The 19,946-nt window shown below is 44.2% G+C and overlaps 1 pseudogene; it reads left to right on the forward strand.

Annotated features, from left to right (window-relative positions):
• The window catches only part of LOC117455484 (glutamate receptor ionotropic, NMDA 2D-like), a 233,194-nt pseudogene that overhangs the window by 135,087 nt on the left and 78,161 nt on the right, over positions 1 to 19,946 (forward strand).

Genomic DNA, 19,946 nt, shown 5'->3' on the forward strand with positions numbered 1-19,946 from the left:
AGAGGCGGGGGTGTTTGTGGAAATAACGGGGACAGAGCTGCTGTCAGACGATCAGCTGTGCAGCGTCATCACAAACGGACGTCGCTTCACGTGACGACGCTCCGGAGGAAAGGACGTCCCATTGCTCTTAAAACTCATTTCCCTGCTTCTCGTGGTTTCCTTGCGTCTCTCCATGCTTCCCTGGTGGGAGGGACTAGTCACAGGGAAACGACGCAAGTGAGGGACGCAAGGAATCCATTTAACCGAAGTGAGAAGAGCCCTCAGAATCGAAATGGAAAAACCTATGGGAAAAACACAAAAGCAGTGTACACAATTTAAACCAAATAATGTCATGTAATTAGGATAAATTCATGTTTTTTAGTAGATGAGTACTGCAGATATAGCTTTAAAATAATTTGACAGTGAGGGGAATACGGTTTTATTATGAAAACTTCGAGACCGGAAATAATGTTTTCACCCCGTGAGGGTTGACGCTAACTTTATATGGATGCTGCTCTAAAAGTACAATATACACTTATCGCTAGAAATCAAATCAAAAAGCATTTTAATGGCCAAACTATCCTACAATTTAGGATTTTCCAGAGAGGGTAATTTGTGAATATACAACCCAACGTAGCGTTTGCATTCAACAGGAGCACGAGAGGTCGAAAACCTTAAACGTGATTATAGGTCGTAATAAGCGCTTTGACAATCAACCTATTTGGTCGTAATAAGGGCCTGAACAATCAACCTATTTGGTCATATGAGTTGGAGGACTTGTAGCTTCAAGGAGGGTAAATAGATGGATAGGCTGAGGGATCTCCCATAACACACTTTACCAAGTTGTGATCACAGTTGTCAGGCCCATGTCATGGTCTGTCAATGGTCCCTTGGAGCTTAGTGAAAAGATAGATAGATGGATAGATGGATAGATAGATTGAATGAATATACAGTACATCCCAACAAAGAAATAAAAGCAAGGCTACAGAATGAATTTACATTTAGTTATACATTTGTATAAGTCCAGTGCCCATTCAGAAAGTGCTTGTGGGTTTAAAGTTAATCTATGCACACATTTACCGTAGAAACGCATGAGACTGAATACAATTAAGATCCATTGGTATGTGTATGCCCAAGTTTGATGAATGCTTTGGTTTTAGGGCAATGTTCAGACTGGCACCACAGATAGAAACCTATTCATATAAAGGGGCGCACATTGTTTGGCCCTCCATGTATATGTAATCCTAACAGTATTATAAACATTGCAGCCTCTTAAACACACACATCCTCATTCCTGTCACGGGTAATATACTGGCAAGGTCAGATGAAGATTTTGTGAAATAAATACCACAGAGATTAACCATAGTGGCTCTTAGCAGATGTTGGTGTTGTGAAGTATAGGATGACGGTTTATTTGCACTTTTATGGCCTAAGCAAAAGCGCTAACCAAAGTCAAGCTGGTGCTTTTTCGCATAAATCCAGGTTGGGTTCAAATGTTAGATACAAAGACTATTATTTTTAAGGGCATTTCTGTGAAAATCAATTAATCATGTTGCAGTCTTAAGAAATAATTAACTAATAAATACATAACGTTTTTCTTGAAATTGAGTTTGAAGCAAAGGTTATACATTTTTAAAACCACACTGAGCCCAATTATAACCTAGTGACAGTGACATTTTTTCACCTGCAAATTAGCAAATGTGTGCTAAACACAAAGCTGATCAGACGTGAAATGTATCAAAGCAGTCTGTTCTCAAGCCATGGTTTTCCAAAGCCCTGAGCATCTGTGTTTGTGTGTTTCTTTCTAACTACTGTAGGTTGGCTGGTGGGAAAAATGTGCACCTGCGTCTGCGTTACCATCCCTGGTCTCGTTACGGCTCCTTCCTGAAGCCTCTGGACGACTCGCCAGCACTCCGAGTGGTTACCCTGGAGGAGAGGGCCATTTGTCATCGTGGAGCCGGCTGACCCTGGCACCAGCTCCTGCATCCGAGACTCTGTACCCTGTCGAATGCCTGTCAATGCCAGGTAATGAAACACAGGCATTTAAATACACCGTGATGCTATCAAGTTAAGAGTGAAACATATCCTATTGAATAGAAAGCTACAGTATGTAACTGCTGAATTGTTGTGTTCATGTCATGTGTTATGAAACATAGGCATTTAACATATGGTGGTTTTGCAGAACAGTACAATGTCCTTGCCAGGGCCGGCCCCTAGCATAGGAGTATAGGTGAATGCTAAGGGGCGTCAACCCATTGGGGGCGCCAACAATTTAAAAAAATAATAATAATTAGAAATACATTATTTTTTTATTTCATGACAAAACAATTTCCCGATTTTGGATCAACAAAGTACTTCTTATACTAACAGAACTACGCCTATATTGCGTACAGCACCCATAAACTATGGGGCACCCCCCCCCCAATCAAGTTGAACTGCCCCAGCAAAGAGAGAGCTCTCTCCTGAAAGACTGAGCGGCTCTGATAACCTCAGCTCAGTGAGGGTAAAGGCACACCTTTATATGATCATTATAGTTATAAAAAATAAGAGATAGATGAAAAACAGGTATAAAATACTATATGACAGTACAAAAAGTTGTTAGTAATAAACAAGATACAGTTTGAAAGGGGAGTGATTTGTAAAATAAAATAAAATCTGCTTTCAGTTCTGTTTCATCTGGATGTTGAGAGATGTATCCATAGACCTCTTCATGTTGCTCTCAAAGTGCACCAGATTAATGCTTTTAACTTCAACATTAAACAAAAATAGTCTTCCCGGGGGAGCAAGCCCCCCTTGAGGAGGTTAGGTCCACCCCCCCCACTTAAATCATGTTCAAATGGATAGGATATAAATACAGTTGCACACGTCTTGTGTCCATATCTTTGTGTTTTGGTGGTCATGCCACAACCGTGCATGTGCATGCATGCGCGAGTCATAGTGAGTGTCTGCATTTTGGGGGGGGGGGAGCGCCAGCTAAAATATTGCCCAGGGCAGCAAATTGGTCAGGGCTTTTGGTCAGGGCTTTTCATTGTATGCAAAGTCTGCAAGATGAAGTTCTCAATGGTTGTTCTGTACATTTGAATTAAGTGAATAAGCTAAACGTTTTACAAATAAAATAACTAAATAATTTGTAAAGCAGATACCTGTATATAATATAATAATATAATACAGAAACATACCCTCACTCAGGTGTAATATGGTAGTTTTAAAGGTCCCATGTCATGACCATTTCTACTGATCATAATTCTATATATATAGCAGGGTTTCCGTTAGCCGGTAATTACCGGTTTTTAGCTGGTAAAATGTATTAAAAACCGGTAAATTCAAAACCTGCCGGTCAAATTGTCTGGTAATAATTAGGGAGGCTCCGATCGATCGGCCGCCGGTCATTATCGGCCGATATTCCCTCTTAATAGTTTGATCGGTGCTCTCTAGAAAGGCCGATCAGGAGAGCTGGATCTGATCGATATGGACATAAACGCGAGTGAAGTTTAACCGGACGCGAGAGAGATCAGATCAGCTGCTGAGTCTGACCGAGACACGCAGCTCTGCATAATCACCTGAAGCCCCGCCCTCTGTTTAGCGAGCTGCAGGAGCTGCATGAGAAACTGACGGGCTGTCAGGAGAGAGAGAAGAGAGAGGATCCGTTTCTCCCGTGTTATTATTCAAAGTTGATGTAAACTTCTGAATAATGTACGTTATCTACTACAAGTAGTTTGTTGAATGTAATAATTATGTTTAATAAATTAATAAAATGTATCTGATTTTTTTCGATCTGTTACGATTATAAACTGAAGCAATATAAAAATGAGCCCCGTGAACTGAGTTTTAAACTGAAGTATATCTGCTCATAGTCCGGTAATTCTGCTACACAACTCTTATTATTATTGAAATATGACCGGTAAGTTTCAAATTTGTCCGGTAAAATAAATTCTGCCCGGACATTTGACCGGTGAGAAAAAATCCTAGCGGAAACCCTGATATATAGAATACTATAATAGATTTAAATTGTGCAATTTTCCAAAATCACATTGGTTTCTCATACAGCATCTCTGTATGTGTATTCACTGAATTTCACTCTCTGTCCTAAACGGCTTGTTGGAGCTCCTGAACCCCCCTCCCTGTGAGCCCAGTGTGCTCTGATTGGTCGGGACATTGCGAGGCTCGCTGCTGCAGTGTGAGTTTGCTGGCAGTGTGGTTTTCCGGGTCGACAAAAACAGCGAGACACAGCGAAACTCAATCCTGAGCACTAGGGGTGTAACGGTATACGTATTCGTACCGAAATTATTCGGTACGGGCCCTTCGTTCGGTACACGTGTGTACCGAAGTGTACCGAACGAATATAACGGAAAAAATTGAGAACGTGAACACGTTTTTAGAAGTAATCTCAGGTGCTGTGTCGCAGCGTTCAGTGTAATTTGCTCACATTCAACACGTCATAGAGCGACCAAGTCATTTCATTGGACAAGAGGCATACTATGAGAGCTGGTTACAGGGATGCGTTCAAATGTAGTCAGTAATTTGAGGAACTGTCGAAATGGCGAACGCAGATAAAGTTGAGTTCGAAAATCCTCCTGCATCATTGAAGTCTCCGGTTTGGGAACATTTAGATTTTGCAGTTACGTACAAGGATGACGGACAAAGTGGACCGAACCAAAGCTGTTTCTCGGCATTGTTCAACTATAATTGGTTACGAGGCTGGCAATACATAACATTTGCACACTCATTTGAAAAGGCATCACCCGAACGTGAATATCACCGGTACCAAAAGAAAAAAGACTGAAGTGCAAACCCAACTCCCACTAGCATTTAAGCCTTCAACACTCGCAAAAAGTTCAGACCGAGCCAAAGCTATTACAAACGCCAAATATCCTTATGTTGCCATGTTAGCAAAGCGCTACCTGGCTGTATCTGCTACCTCTGTCCCTTGCAAGAGGGTGTTCTCCACAGCAGGAGACATTGCTGATGCTATAAATACAGTGCTTTCATCAATAGTTTTCAACCATTATCCATTATACAGATCAAATCAAAATGACCACAACTAATTATTAACTTGAGAGTGGATGAAAGCTTTCAAATGATTCAGTATTAAATAAAAGCAAAACATGTGAAATAAATAACATTGCAAAGACTGTGAATGGAGTTAGTTACAAAAGAAAGTGGCAGGTCAGGATGAACCACAGTTTATGGACAGTTTTGGATTACAGCAACATATCGATTTTCCGACTCATTCCAAAGGACATATTCTGGACTTGATCTGCTGTTCTGGTGTCACTCCTCTTAAATGTACTGCAACTGATCTTCCCATGTCTGATCACTCATTAATATCCTTTACTGTCACCTTAACACTGTCCAAACCAAATCTGTCACGTGTTATTTCCTTCCGCAACATCAAGGATATTGATGACGCAACATCAAGGATATAATTTAACTACACTCTCCAGTGGCATTGACAACCTCCCCAGCATAAATTGTTCATCCCCGCCTGATGAACTGGTTTCTCATTACAATAACAATCTTCATAAACTGCTCAATACTAACGGAGCCCTGGAGGGTTCATTGAGAGAAAAATAAATAAAACGTGGCCACGCTTTAGTAACTCGTGCGCACGCTTTAGTAACTCGTGCGCACGCTTTAGTAACTCGTGCGCACGAGTTACTAAAGCGTGCGCACGAGTTAATAAAGCATGGCCTCGTTTTATTTAAATTGAGGGATTCCTGTCCATGACTCACAGAATCTGACTGCTGCCCACAGCTGTTTTATAGAAGGAAAACATCCTTCACTTTATGAAATCTCTGTGGCAACCAGTTGGCCTGGTACTACGAAGCAGGAATTTGCTATTTACACTATTCATTCATGAAGTATGACGCTGCGCTGTCCGCATGCGTCTCCATGTTTGTGATTGGTCAAATGTTGGTAACCCCGTCCCTTTCACGTGAACGCACTCTTCAGCCGGACAGAGAAACCCTGGTGATTGCTGAGTTGATACCAGCTTCGTAGGACCGTTTAGCGACATCGCGTTTGTTAGGGTTAGTTAAGCCGGGTAAATCAAACATATCCAGGGTCTGTTGAACTGGCTTCGTCGTACAGGGCACTGGAGGCAGTAACGTGTAACCAAGCAGAATCGGTGCCTTTTACTGGTTTACTTCACTGCGTTGCCCTTCATTAGAAACCGCTGGATAGAGATCGAGGCTGCTACGTTTAACCACACACACCTCTACACACTCGAACTACCAGAGTATTCCCCCCTCGTTTATGAAGGATATGTCCTGTCACCGGGGCGCATGCTGTGTGTGTGTGGGTGTGCTCAGCTCCGCTCTGTGTGTGCGTGTTCGGTGTGTTTGTGTGTGTCCGACACCCCGGAATTTGTTTTCAAATTACCACGAACAGTAATTTACACAAATCTGGTTCTCCATAGTTATATGTGTATTCCCAAGTGAAAGAATTCGGTTTAATCTTAATCTCGATGTGCTGATAGCCTGCCGGAGTGCCCGGAACGAACGATACTATCATAAACAAATGCCCACACACACACAAAACGAGGCCAACGCTTTAGTAACTCGTGCGCACGCTTTAGTAACTCGTGCGCACGAGTTACTAAAGCGGGCGCACGAGTTACTAAAGCGTGGCCACGTTTTATTTATTTTTCTCTCTGTGAACCCTCCAGGGCTCCGTACAATTACCCTGGCTCCATTAAAAACCCTGTTTCCTTCACCCATTCTGCTCCTTGGTTTACACCTGAACTACGCCAACTCAAAACAAAAGGCCGTCGATTGGAACGCAAAAAAACTGGACTTGTCGTTCACAAAGAGAATGTACAATAACCACATTCTCCACTACAAGGACACTCTCTACAGCCAAATCATATACTACGCAGTTCTCATCATCTCTGGCGAAGGGAACACAAGGGTCCTGTTCTCTACAGTGAAGAACATTCTACGACCACCGGACTCTCTTGCACCTCATCAGTATTCAATTGCCTACTGTAACTCCCTCATGTCATTTTGTAATGACAAAATAGAAAACATTCACCAGCAACTAACTCCTAACACCACCTGCAGTATATCTCTCCCTGTTTTCACCGACCATCTTTCTCATTCTCTTTCAAGTTCATACTTCCCTCTGCTGTTGTAATATCGGACCTCATCAGTAAATCCAAGCCATCTACCTGTCAGTTAGATCCCTTCCTCCTACCCCCTGGTAAAAGCCTGTCTACCTTCATTGTCCCTCCCTTATAACTGTCATCATACACTCCTCCCTCACCTCTGGTCTTGTTCCCTCACTTTTTAAATCAGCCGCCATCACGCCCATACTGAAGAAACCTGGTGCAGACCCAACAATTGTAATAACTACCGTCCCATATCTAACCTACCATTCTCTCAAAAATCCTGGAAAAAACTGTTGCATCCCAAATCGATACCCACTTGTCTGACAATAACCTGTACGAACAATTTCAATCTGGTTTCCCGCCCCCATCACAGCACATAAAGAGCACTGGTGAAAATCACTAACGACCTCCTCATGACAGCTGACTCCGGACTATTAACTATCCTCATCCTCCTTGATCTTGGTGCAGCTTTTGACACCATTTCCCACAGCATCCTCATTGACAGACTGACCTCCATCGGGATCACTGACACACCCCTCCTCTGGTTTAAATCATATCTCTCTGGTCACACTCAGTTCATCCAACTCAAAACCTTCAAATCACAGCCACTTCCAGTCACGACCGGTGTTCCCCAGGGCTCTATCCTGGTGCCTCTTCTTTTTATCATCTATTTACTTCCTCTTGGCAATATCTTCCGTAAACACAACATCCACTTTCATTGCTACGCGGATGACACCCAGCTCTACTTGTCCTCCAAACCAACCACCATCCCTCCCTCCCTCCCTCCATCCTCCTCCCTGTCTGACTGCTTACAGGATAGACAATCCTAGTTCTCCTCTAACTTTCTCAACTTAACGACAGTAAACCGAGGTTCTCCTCATTGGCACAAAAATCCACCCTAACCAAACCTGACAGTTTCTCCATTACTATAGACACTCTTCAAGTCTCCCCCTCCCCTCATGTTAAGAGTCTGGCTGTCATCCTCGACGGCACACTTCATTCAAATCTCACATCAGTATATCACTCGGTCTGCCTATTTCATCTACGCACATCAACCGCCTCCGCCCGTCCCTTAACCCTAAGACCACCGCCATTCTTGTTCACACCCTGGTCACTTCCCGCATCGACTACTGCAACTCCCTTCTCTTTGGTCTCCCTCTCAATCCATCCACAGACTTCAACTGGTTCAGAACTCTGCCGCTCGCATCATCACCAGAACCCCTCCATTAACCACATCACTCCTGTTTCTTCAGCAACTTCACTGGCTCCCCGTCAAATCCCGTATCGTTTTAAAATTCTGCTCCTCGCCTTTAAGGCCATCCATAACCTCACTCCTCTGTACCTCTCCGACCTCCTGCACATCAACACACCCATCCGCACACTCAGATCTTCTGCTTCCTCAGCCTCACTGCACCCCCCTTCCGTTTAACCACCATGGGATCTAAGCCTTCAGCCGCTCTGCACCCCGCCTCTGGAACTCCCTCCCACCTGACATCCGCAACACTGACTCTCTCCCCATTTTCAATCACGCCTCAAAACATATCTATTCACACTCGCAATATCCACCCTGATCATTATCCATCACACATCCGCTGTTTTTATTTATTTGGTTATTTGATTGATTTATATACTGCATTGTCTTGTTTATGTCTCTTATGCTGGCGTTATGTATTGTGTATCTTGTTTTTTATGTGTTTGTACGGCGACCTTGAGTGCCTTGAAAGGCACCTATATAAAATAAATGAATTATTATTATTATTTATAGCCATGGGCAGTGAAAATAATAATAATATAGATGACATATGTTCGACTCTTGAGGATTTCTTATTTTAAACCCTTATCAGCCTATACATCTTACTAGAAAGTAACAAATAGTGTTGCTGTTAAAGTGCCCGGATAGAGAGCGAACTGAAACAAGAAGTTTCCGGCTCTGATCCCTTATGTAATTGAACTGTCTCTCCAAGCGTCCATGCAGGACAGTCAATCTTTACATCTCCAGGTACTGCTGTGAGCAGAGAGGAATAGGCTTAAAATAAGAGGTTTTTAGGATCAATAGATTCAAACATCAAAAACGTAATTATCCCAGGGAGGAAAGCAAATTTCATCACAGTGGTTACTGACACGTTAAAAGTCATATGGTACACCGCCGTAAAGCATGCAATTAAGAGCCCAGTATTGGCAAAACTCTTCATTAAAAAACAGTAATATAAACCACAGCAAAGTAAGGTTAATTGTCTTTTAATCAATCGAGACACTTAGACTCATGGCACAAGAGATCCCTCCTGTATCCCTTCCAACGCATGACGCTGATGAGTTCCAACAATATGATGCTGATTACTTATTTTATGTTCTTATATCATGTGGCATATATACATTTAAAGTATCCGTTATATTAAGACTACTTCACAATCAGTGTTCCTCTTGTTTCGTATGTGTATAAGGTAGGGGTGTAACGGTACAACGTACCGACATTATTCGGTACAGGTGTGTACCGAAGTGTACCGAACGAATATAACGTTAAACGTAAAAAATTGAGAACGTGAACAACTTTTGGAAGTAATTCAGAGTAATTTGCTCACATTGGGTTCACAACGCGTCATAGAGCGAGCAGGTCATTTCATTGGATGAGAGGGGTCTGGGACCCGGAGTAATCTGCGAGCCGCGAGCTGTTATGTGCCATCATGACACGCATGGTGTTCTTTTTTATATATTATAATGAAGCTCGAGTCTTCCTGCCTGTCGGCTCTGCTCATCGATGTATAATAATAAGGCTCTGCTGCTCCGGTATGAGGGGTCTGGCTTCAGCAGCGACATTACCTACGGGTGCATTCGTTAATATTAACTGTGTGGTCCGGAGTCACTGTGGCACAGACTGGACCGCTGGTGAACACCTGTTAGAACGGGCCGTTCAGGTGTTCAAGCAGAGCGGCAGAGCGTGATGTGAACTGAAAAGTTTTTCTGTCGCAATATTATCGTTGAGCTAGCTAACTAGCATACATTGTCACTATCTGCTAACGTTAGCTTTAGCCTTCGTTTTCTAATAGTTTTTTTCATAGGCTATAAACGGAGGTGGTATAAGTATAGATCTTGTACTTGAGTAAAAGTATAATTACTCAGATCTTGTACTAGAGTAAAAGTAGAAGTACTCAGGTCTTGTACTTGAGTAAAAGTAGAATTACCAGAATGTAGGAACAATTCTGCAATCAAAATGTTCCTCAAATAAAAGTACAAAAAGTATTATCATCAAAATATAGTGAAAGTAGCGACAGTAAAAGTAGTGATTGTGCAGATTGGTCCATTTCAGAATAATATGATATGTTATAATGATTGATCATGAAAGTGTTCTCAAAGCTGGTAAAGGTGCAGCTAGTTTGAATGACTTTGTAGACTGCAGGGTAGCTTGTGAATTTACTCCAGGTGGAACTAAAGTCTGATTTAACACTTGATTATATTTCACATCATTCATCCAGATCTGTGAAGTAACTAAAGGTATTAAATACATGTAGTGGAGGAAAAGTACACTTTGTACCTCTGAACTGTAGAGGAGAAGAAGAACAAAGTAGAAAAACATTGAAATACTTAAATAAAGTACAAGTATCTCAAAATATGTACCCAAGTATAGTACTTGTTGAGTTTATGAACTTAGTTACTTTACCCACTGGCGATACAGATAGAAAGACTAAGCCTTGCACAGAGGCATGAAAATACATTTTCAAAATGCTTAACAGTGCTGCCAAATTATAAACTGACTGCTACACAATTAAAATAAATGCTTTTATATATTTTTAATTAGATGTGACTCTTTGGGCGTTCTGTTATTATTGACACTGCTGCTTTAGTTGTTCTGACTGCTAAAATCCTCTGTTATTCCTAATTTTAAAGCCGATATTCCGTGTGGTCGGGGGGCTCGGATCCTTGTCAACTTTTCATACCTGATGAGTTTGCATCCCTGCATACTATGAGAGCTGGTCAGAGGGATGCGTTCAAATGTAGTCAGTAATTTGAGAAACTATCGAAAATTAATGGCGAACGCAGATAAAGTTGAGCTCGAAAATCCCCCAGCATCATTGAAGTCTCCGGTTTGGGGACATTTTAGTTTTGCAGTTACGTACAAGGATGACGGACAAAGACAGGTGGACCGAACCAAAGCTGTTTGTCGGCATTGTTCAACTAAAATTGGTTACGCGGCTGGCAATACATCAAACTTGCACACTCTTGAAAAGGCATCACCCGAACGTGAATATCACCGGTACCAAAAGAAAAACGACTGAAGTGCAAACCCAACTCCCGCTAGCATTTAGGCCTCCACCACTCGCAAAAAGTTCAGACCGAGCCAAAGCTATTACAAACGCCAAATATCCTTATGTTTCCATGTTAGCAAAGCGCTACCTGGCTGTATCTGCTACCTCTGTCCCTAGCGAGAGGGTTTTCTCCACAGCAGGAGACATTGTTAGTGCCAGCACATCTGCCCTTTCGGGACAAGTTAATTTTTCTTTAAAAAAACATGAAAATACAATGACAAGCAAGTTCTAATGTCAAACTGGCTGCTTAGGTGCTAGTACAGTACAGTTCAAATACAGATAATTGCAGTTAATCGAAATGCTGCACCTTAATGTTCATTTTATTTATATTTTGTATTTATTTGAGTGAATACATTATTCACAGTTTAATAATAATAAAAACATATATATATATATATGTTTTGTTTTGTGAAAAAAAATTCTGCTGTACCGAAAACGTACCGAACCGAACCGTGACCAAAAAATCGAGGTACGTACCGAACCGAAATGTTTGTGAACCGTTACACCCCTAGTATAAGGTAATTTGCAACAAAAGTAAATCAAAGGGATAAGATAAACATAGAGCGAGGGAGCATGTACATGTGTGTGTATGGTGTGTTTCTGTGTGTGTACCCGCTCTGGGCTCCTGGTCTATCCCAGATAAGCTTTCTTCCTGCCAGCAAATAGCCTGGCCAATAGAAAGATAACAAGTTCATCCTCGTCTTATTGACTAGAAATGAAGTTTGCTCTCTTGTTAATCAACCTACTTTGACACAGTTTTCTTTCTTGAAACATTTCTACCTCACCTACTTTTTTCTTACATATATTATATATATATATATATTTATTAACTGAGGTACTATTAAATGTAATGTGTCGCTTACTTGTTTCTCTGATCTGCTGCATATCTAAAATGTGTTATTCTTTTATTTTCTCCTATCGATGTATGTATGTGTATGTGTGTTCAATGCATCAAATGAAACATGCATATGACTTACAGTACAGGGACACAATTGAGTAATGAAAATGTAACTGCATTTTATTCAGAATAAGGGCTGTCAAGCCATTAAAAAAAAAAAATCCAACCCTGCAACTCTATCAAAGGACATTATCATGACCAGCATTGATTAGAAATAACACTCTTGGCGGATTTTTTCCTACTGAGAATTTACCCAATTGTAAGCAGTATTTGTCTTAGCATTTTTCAACTAATCCTTTTGGATGATAAATCTCTGGTAAACATACTCTATGCTAGGAAGAATTACGCAAATGAAGCCGCTGACGTTACTTCTTCTTCTTCTGCTTTGGGTTTACTGGCAGGCCGCAAACAACTTCACGGCGTATACTGCCACCCGAAGTCCCGGAGCCCCCTGGAGTCCGGGACTTTGGGTGGCAGTAAATCGCCACCCGAAGCCCCGGGTAAATCGCCAGAAGCGCCGACACCTCCTCCACCTCCTCATCACCCCACCAATCCCACGTTTTATTTTGTGTTGCCATAAGTTAGTCTCTCTCCGTTGGTGCGCTGGGCTAATGCTAATGCGAGGAAATAAAATGGCGGCTTCACAAACATTTTTCAGAGTTTTATGGGGCGTGGTTTGCAATTCGCCCAGCCAATTAGAAATTGGAACCCTTTTCTCCGCAGGAAAGACCCTGTTCTCTAGCAGGGACTAAAAAGGGGTGAAAAGGTTCCCGAAAAAAAAGATCTTTTTGGTGTGAACGCAACATCCCAGGAACTATCGGAACTATCTCTGAGAAAAGTACGGAAAAAGTACTCCGGTGTGAAAGCGCCTATTAACACGTCTTTAAGCAATGCCAGAACTCATCCCGTGTTTACTTCCTGTCTGTCTTTTAACCTCTTTCCTTCTCTTCCACTGGTTTTCTTTTCATTACTGGAGACAGTTTAGCCATCATGAATCCAAACTTTCCTGAAAGTGAATATTCAAAAGTATTCCATGGTGTTTTTCTGATGGATGAGTGGTTTTGTGGTCCATAGCCGACATTAAATCGACCAGACTTATTTCTGTATATCCTCCTTAGCAACGGTCATGTTATCATTAGCAGCGTCTTGTTAGTGAGTATTAATAACCTCTGAAATATCCAAATTGACCAATCAGAATCAAGTATTTCACTAACTAACTTTCCCACTGTAGACTAAAACCCAATGTTATTGGGTGTTATTGAATTGTTTATTCAATGGGAAATTAGGATTTACCTAAACGTGATCACAACTTAGTTTCTTACTTTCATACATTTTTGTGGTGAACACTATCAATGATTTAATGTATTTGCATAATTAAATCACTTTTAAATTACACAACTTTATTTGCAGTAAAAATACAGATGAGTGAAATGTTCAACGTGGTTTGTATTTATGATACAAATAGAATTGCGCAAGTTGTGTTGCTTGGTAGCAGTGCCATAGCTGCCATGAGTGTCTGGGGGTCCATTGGGAGCAGAGGTCAAACAGAACAGCGCCAAAGTTTCCCTGCAGCGGGGCTCTGGTGTTATGCCGTGTTATTATGCATGCCCTCCCAAAAGGAAATGATATCGTTTCCAAACCTAACTTTGCCGAACAGATCATTGAAATGTCTGTGAGTACTTGCTTTACGCTGTGCACGCTCCCGCGAGGTGCAGTGGGACGCTAACAGTTCACCCCTGACTGATAGTTATCTAAATGCACTCGGATTCAAGTATATGTGATCTGCTTGCAATGCGTTTAGGGTGAAGGGTTCATTACATCAAGTCGCACAGGAAAGAGGCTTTCAAAGGCCATTGTAAAAAAAATTGTTATATATATATATATTTTATAAAATATATATATATTTTTTTAATATGGCTTCCAAGAACAAAAGTTGAATTTCTTTATTTTCCCTGTTACTTGTAAGCTTTCTGACCTGTCAATCATTGCCTCTCCAAACACGAAAGCCAAAACTCTCTGAATCAATCCACTCAGTCTTCAGCCAATAATTCATACCTTCCTCACTCTCCTGTTCTCCCTCTGCCTCTGAAGTGGCATCTCCTTCTTTGTCAATTTCTGCAACAGCCAATCAGCCCATCTAGGTCAAAGCGCCCCTGATAAAATATCTCTATGTCTTAAAAAAATGCAAGTTCACTATCTCACTTATCTGTCTTTTCTCCAATTATCTCCTCAGCTTGGTGGTGGATGGCGCCGGGCCCATGAAGCACTGCTGCAAAGGGTTCTGCATCGACGTCCTCAAGCGACTGGCCAAAATAGTGGGTTTCACCTATGACCTCTACCTGGTGACCAATGGGAGGCATGGGAAGAACATAGATGGGGAGTGGAACGGCATGGTTGGAGAGGTAAAGATCTTAAATATAGTCATTATTATAAAAATTAATGATGAAATATCCAAATCAAGTTTACATTGCTCCCTATTTTAGTCATGGTTGCTCTGAAACTAAGATGTCCAGGGTAGATTTGATTAATCATATGATTTATGCTAGCAATGAAACTTTTTAATATTGTGCTTTTTTGAGTGATTGTAGCCAAAAAAACCAATCAACAAATCTTCAGCCTTCAAGTTAATTGTCCTTGAAATTAGCATCACAAAACAAATAGGGAATGTCACTAGAAGTTCATTATTTCAATTAAATAGCTGTGGCTCCATCTCTACACTTAATGTTCAGACTGAGAACATTGTTCCCATTTTTGTTTGTCTTAGTGAGATATTGTAGCTAATTATATGTTCCAGTACAGTAACATTGTGTTTTTTTTGCAAGCTTCACATTTTTATTTTAAAGTAAATTCAGATTGAATATAGTAAACGAATGTAAATTATAGTTTCCGTCCAAAAAAACCCCATTATTTATAGTGAAAACCAACCTTGAATGATGGGATAGTAGACTAAAAGCTTTAGGAATCCAAACTATAACATATGATAAGTACCCTGTATCAAGATTGATGCAAAACAAGTGAAATGTGTCCTTTTTAGAGAGGTTTAGAAAGAAAAACCCACCTCTGGGGTCATTTGGGTGTATTTGCCATACTGTATCTCTGGAACCCATTGGTCAATTTTCGTGATTGATAACTCTTTTGAACCGTTAGAGACAATATAATCGAGGGGAAGTGCCTAAATCCACCTACACGTTACCATTGAGGAGTGAGAGTGATGCGCACGCAGTTTGCCCAAACCGAAAGCTATGTTACGCTCTGAAAACGTAAAACTGAAAACGATAGTTACGGCTGTAACTACGGGTCTATAAGTCCCGGATGACCGCCAGAGGCGGTGCTTTTAGCACTGGATATGTCCATCGCACGCATGCACAGTTCGAGTACCTAATAACAACAAAGTCACCTGTGACCCACGTGACTACGGCTACATAGGCCGGCGTCATTAGTGGATCGGTTCCCAGAATCTTCTTGCGAGCACACAATAAGTCTGAGTGACCGGAAACTCTGGCCAGAGGCGGTGCTTTTCGCACTGGATGACTATACCAACCATGTCATGAAGAATCCAAACACTTGCTTACCTAGTTGGAAGCAGCGGAGCTCGGCAACAGGACCACGCCCAAAGGAGGGGGAGTGGCGACATTGACCTGGAGAATTTGCCAGACGATGCCCACGACGCCGCAGCGTAGATGATCTCCAGGGACACCCCTCTCAGGGCAGCCCAAGACGTTGAGATGCTCCTTGTAGAGTGACATCTCACCCCTGATGGTGGGGGGCGGCCACTGGCCCCATAGGCATGTGAGATTGTATCCACAACCCAGTGGGACAGCCGCTGCTTGGAGAGAGCACAGCCCCTTCTCGTGCCACCATGGTAAATGAAGAGCTGCTCTGACTGTCGTATATGGGCCATAGCACCAATATACGCCTCTAGGACACGCACAGGGCACAGCAACTCAGGCGTGCCGTTCTCCTGTGGGACGTTAAAGCGCTCCAGCTGGATAGGCCGATTGGAGTGGGCTAGTGGAAGCACCTTGGGCAAGAACGCCACGTTCGGCCAGAGAGCAACACCCGAGATATCGGAGTTCCACCTCAGGCATGTATCGCTCACGGAGAGGGCATGTAGCTCTCCAACTCGTTTCCCTGAGGTCATGGAAAGCAGAAACGCTGCCTTTAAGGACAGCCACTTAATCTCCACCTGGGCCAGGGGCTCGAAGGGAGGAGATGATAGGGCAGCAGGGGCAGGTCCCAAGCTGGAGCCCTCGGGGTGCTAGGGGGATGCTGCCGTAAAGCCCCTCTCAGGAAGAGGGACACCGACCTGTGGCACCCCGCCGTGGCGCAGTCGACCCGAATATGTCAGGCAGAAATAGCAGCCACATAAATTCAGAGTGGAGTGAGAACGCCCACTGTCTAGAAGGGACTGCTGTCTGGGCAACAGCGTACATGCTGTCCCAAGAAACACGCACATTCTTGCCCCCCAGTAGGGGTAGACAGTGCGTGAGTGCAAGCTGCACAGCCCGAAGCTCTAGCACGTTGGTATGGCGTGCACCCTCCTGGGCAGACCACTGACCCTGAACGGTCCTGCCCTGCCGTACTGCACCCCACCCTGACAGACCTGCACCTATGGTGACGGTCTCCTGGCAGGTGGGATGGTGCCCATGGGCACGCCCATCAGGAGATAGGCCCTGCCCCTCCAGTGTGACCGAGAGTGGAGGCAACGCTGCGACACCCTGACTTTCCTGCGCCTGTGCCACTTGGTGTCCAAGTAAAGGCTGTTCAGCCACATCTGCATGGGGCGCAACGCCAGCGGGCCCAAGGGCCCAATGGCCGAGGTAGCCTGCCCAAGGGCCGAAGGAACTGAATATAAGGCACCATGTTGCCCGGCCCAAGTGGAAGTAGGCATCCCTCAAGTCCACGGCTGTGCATGTGCTGTGGTCAGCATATAGAGTGGCAGCACCTTCATGAATCTGTTGATTCCTCTGAGGTCCAAGATCAGGCGAAATCCGCCGACTTCCTTGCTCATGAGAAAGTACGCCGAGTAGAACCCCCTGGGCTAAGCAGAGGGTCTACTGGCTCGATTGCGTCCTTGGACAGAAGGACGGACAACTCTTGGGCCAGAGCTAGGGCCTCTGCCGGATCGCTGACGACTGTCATTTTGGCCCGGCCGAAGGCTAGGGGCCGGAACTGCGGTTCGTACCCCTGGGTTAAGGCAAAAACCACCCAAGGGCCGGAAGTACAGACAGCCCAGTAACTGAGCTGCTGCTGGGAAAGCAGCTGACGGGGGGGGGCACCGGTAAGGCTCTGAGACACGAAGCCGCCTAGAAGGCCGGCGGCATGAAAGCCCCTGGGAGGTGGATGAGTGGGGCGCTGGGACCTGCGCAGACCACCACTGTAAGCTGGTGGCTGAGAGTAGCTGCTAGAGGGGGCCCTGGGCCTGCTGGGAGTGGGCACAGGCCTATAAAGACCTGAGAGCTGCTGCCTGGTCTGCCTAGCTTGGGCAGCACGCTCCAGTGCCTACAGGGCAGCTGCCCCAAACAGCTTCCCTGGCTCAACTGGCTCACTATGGAGGACATGTCTCCGACAGTGGTGACTGAGTAGGCCAAACCTGGCGACGAGTCTGCACCAATAAGGACATAACTCGTCCCCATTCCCTAGACATTAGGGCAACGGCTTACAGTAATGCATCACTGAGGCCCAGCAAAGAAGGCTCAGCCGGAGCCTGCTGCAGAGAGGTAGAGAAAGCCAGTATCAGATGGGAGAGGGAGTTCCTGTGCCGCTGTGTCGTAGGCCCTACAGAGCAGCTTGTTTGTGACCCTGCACTGAGGCCGAGGGCACCTGGCATCAGCAGCCCGAATCGGGGAGGTGATGGCACGCTCAATGGATGGCAAGCGACCGAGCCCCACCCTCGCCGGATCCTGCCTGGCAGCAGAGTGGGAGAGGGCCCTGGTGTCTCTCCAGCATGCATGGAGCTCCCTCAGGTACTCCTCTGAAGGAGGAACAGTGGGAGTGAAAAGGGGCAGGGTTATGCCTGAAAAGGGCGCTAGCCTGAGCCGAGTCGGCCTGCGGAACCTGAAGCTGCAAGCGTACCAGGGCAGCACGAATAATGGCCGCCATGAAGGCGTCCTCCGTGCCCTGCAGAGAGCTCTGAGCAGAGGAGTGGGAAGCCTCCTCAGGGGTGAGCGGGCCCCCCCTCCTCAGAACAATACGTTACCGGGAGCGAGAGCACTGCCTTCACCAGCTGAGTTAATAATGAAGCTTAACAGTACACGCAAGACGTTAGCCAAGCGGCTGCTGCTAACAATCAAGCGAGATCAAGTCAAACACAAATGTTTAAGACCAGATAACTAGCTTCTAAAGAAGAGAACAGCACAGAGCCGTAGTTACAGCAGTAACCATGGCCAGTACTTACACGGCATAGAACCGTAGTTACAGTAGTAACTATGGCCAGTATTTACACGGCTTAGACCCGAAGTTACAGTAGTAACTATGGCCAGTACTTACACGGCTCAGGACCGTAGTTACAGTAGTAACTCTGGCCAGTACTTACACAGCATAGAACCATAGTTACAGTAGTAACTATGGCCAGTACTTACACAGCTTAGAACCGTAGTTACAGTAGTAACTGTGGCCAGTACTTACACGGCTTGGAACCGTAGTTACAGTAGTAACTATGGCCAGTACTTACACGGCTTAGAACCGTAGTTACAGTAGTAACTGTGGCCGGTGCCTAAAAGTGTCAGCCAACGGCTGCACCGTAGATAATATAATATTGGGAGGATGAAATCCTCTTTAATGGCCACACATGCAGAGCACACAGCACACACAGTGAAGATTGTTCTCTGCATATGATCCTAGTACAGTAGTAGTAGACTAGAGTCTGGTACTAGGAGCAGTAAATACAACGATATAGTGCTACTGCAATCAAAACCATACGTTACCGGGAGTGGGAGCGAGAGCACTGTCCTCACCGGCTGAGTTAAATAGCGAAGCGGTACATGCAAGGTGTTAGCCAAGCGGCTGCTGCTAACAATCAAGCAACCAAGTCAAAACACAAATCTTAAGACCAGATAATTAGCTTAGAACAATTAGCTTGGAATAGAACAGCCCGCATAGAACCGTAGGCCATGGTCACAGTAGTAACCATGGCCAGTGCTTACATGGCCTAGGACCGTAGTTACAGTAGTAACTATGACCAGTACTTACCTTACTCTCTGCATCTAAACAAAAAACGGGCAAAACATGGCACACTGAGCTTTCCATACTAAATTGAATGAGAGACGCAGCTAAAGCTGGGAATCAAATGCTAATGATAGCTCGGGCACAACGCTACAAGCAGAATTTTCAAAAGAGCATAATAAGGGCAACTTTATTATGGGAGAGGAAGCGGGAACACTGTCGTCACCAGAAATTCTAAGCAAAACAATACATACAACAGCAATCAGGACAACTTAGCTGGGAGAGGGTGCAGGGACACAGCCATCACCAGCAACAAGTTTACACAAACCTGTCCGTCGAGGCTCTGCACAGCGCACAGCCGGCCACAACTCCTGGAGGACGCGCAACCCGTTGCTCCGACTGTCAGTCGCGAAGCTGCATGCGGCCAGCTGCTTGCAGAGAAATCCCTCAGATCAAACGTTCAAACCTGAACGCTGTAGGCTACAAGAATGTAGCC

Source organism: Pseudochaenichthys georgianus, chromosome 11 (assembly GCF_902827115.2).
Source record: "Pseudochaenichthys georgianus chromosome 11, fPseGeo1.2, whole genome shotgun sequence".
Classification (NCBI taxonomy): Eukaryota; Metazoa; Chordata; class Actinopteri; order Perciformes; family Channichthyidae; genus Pseudochaenichthys; species Pseudochaenichthys georgianus.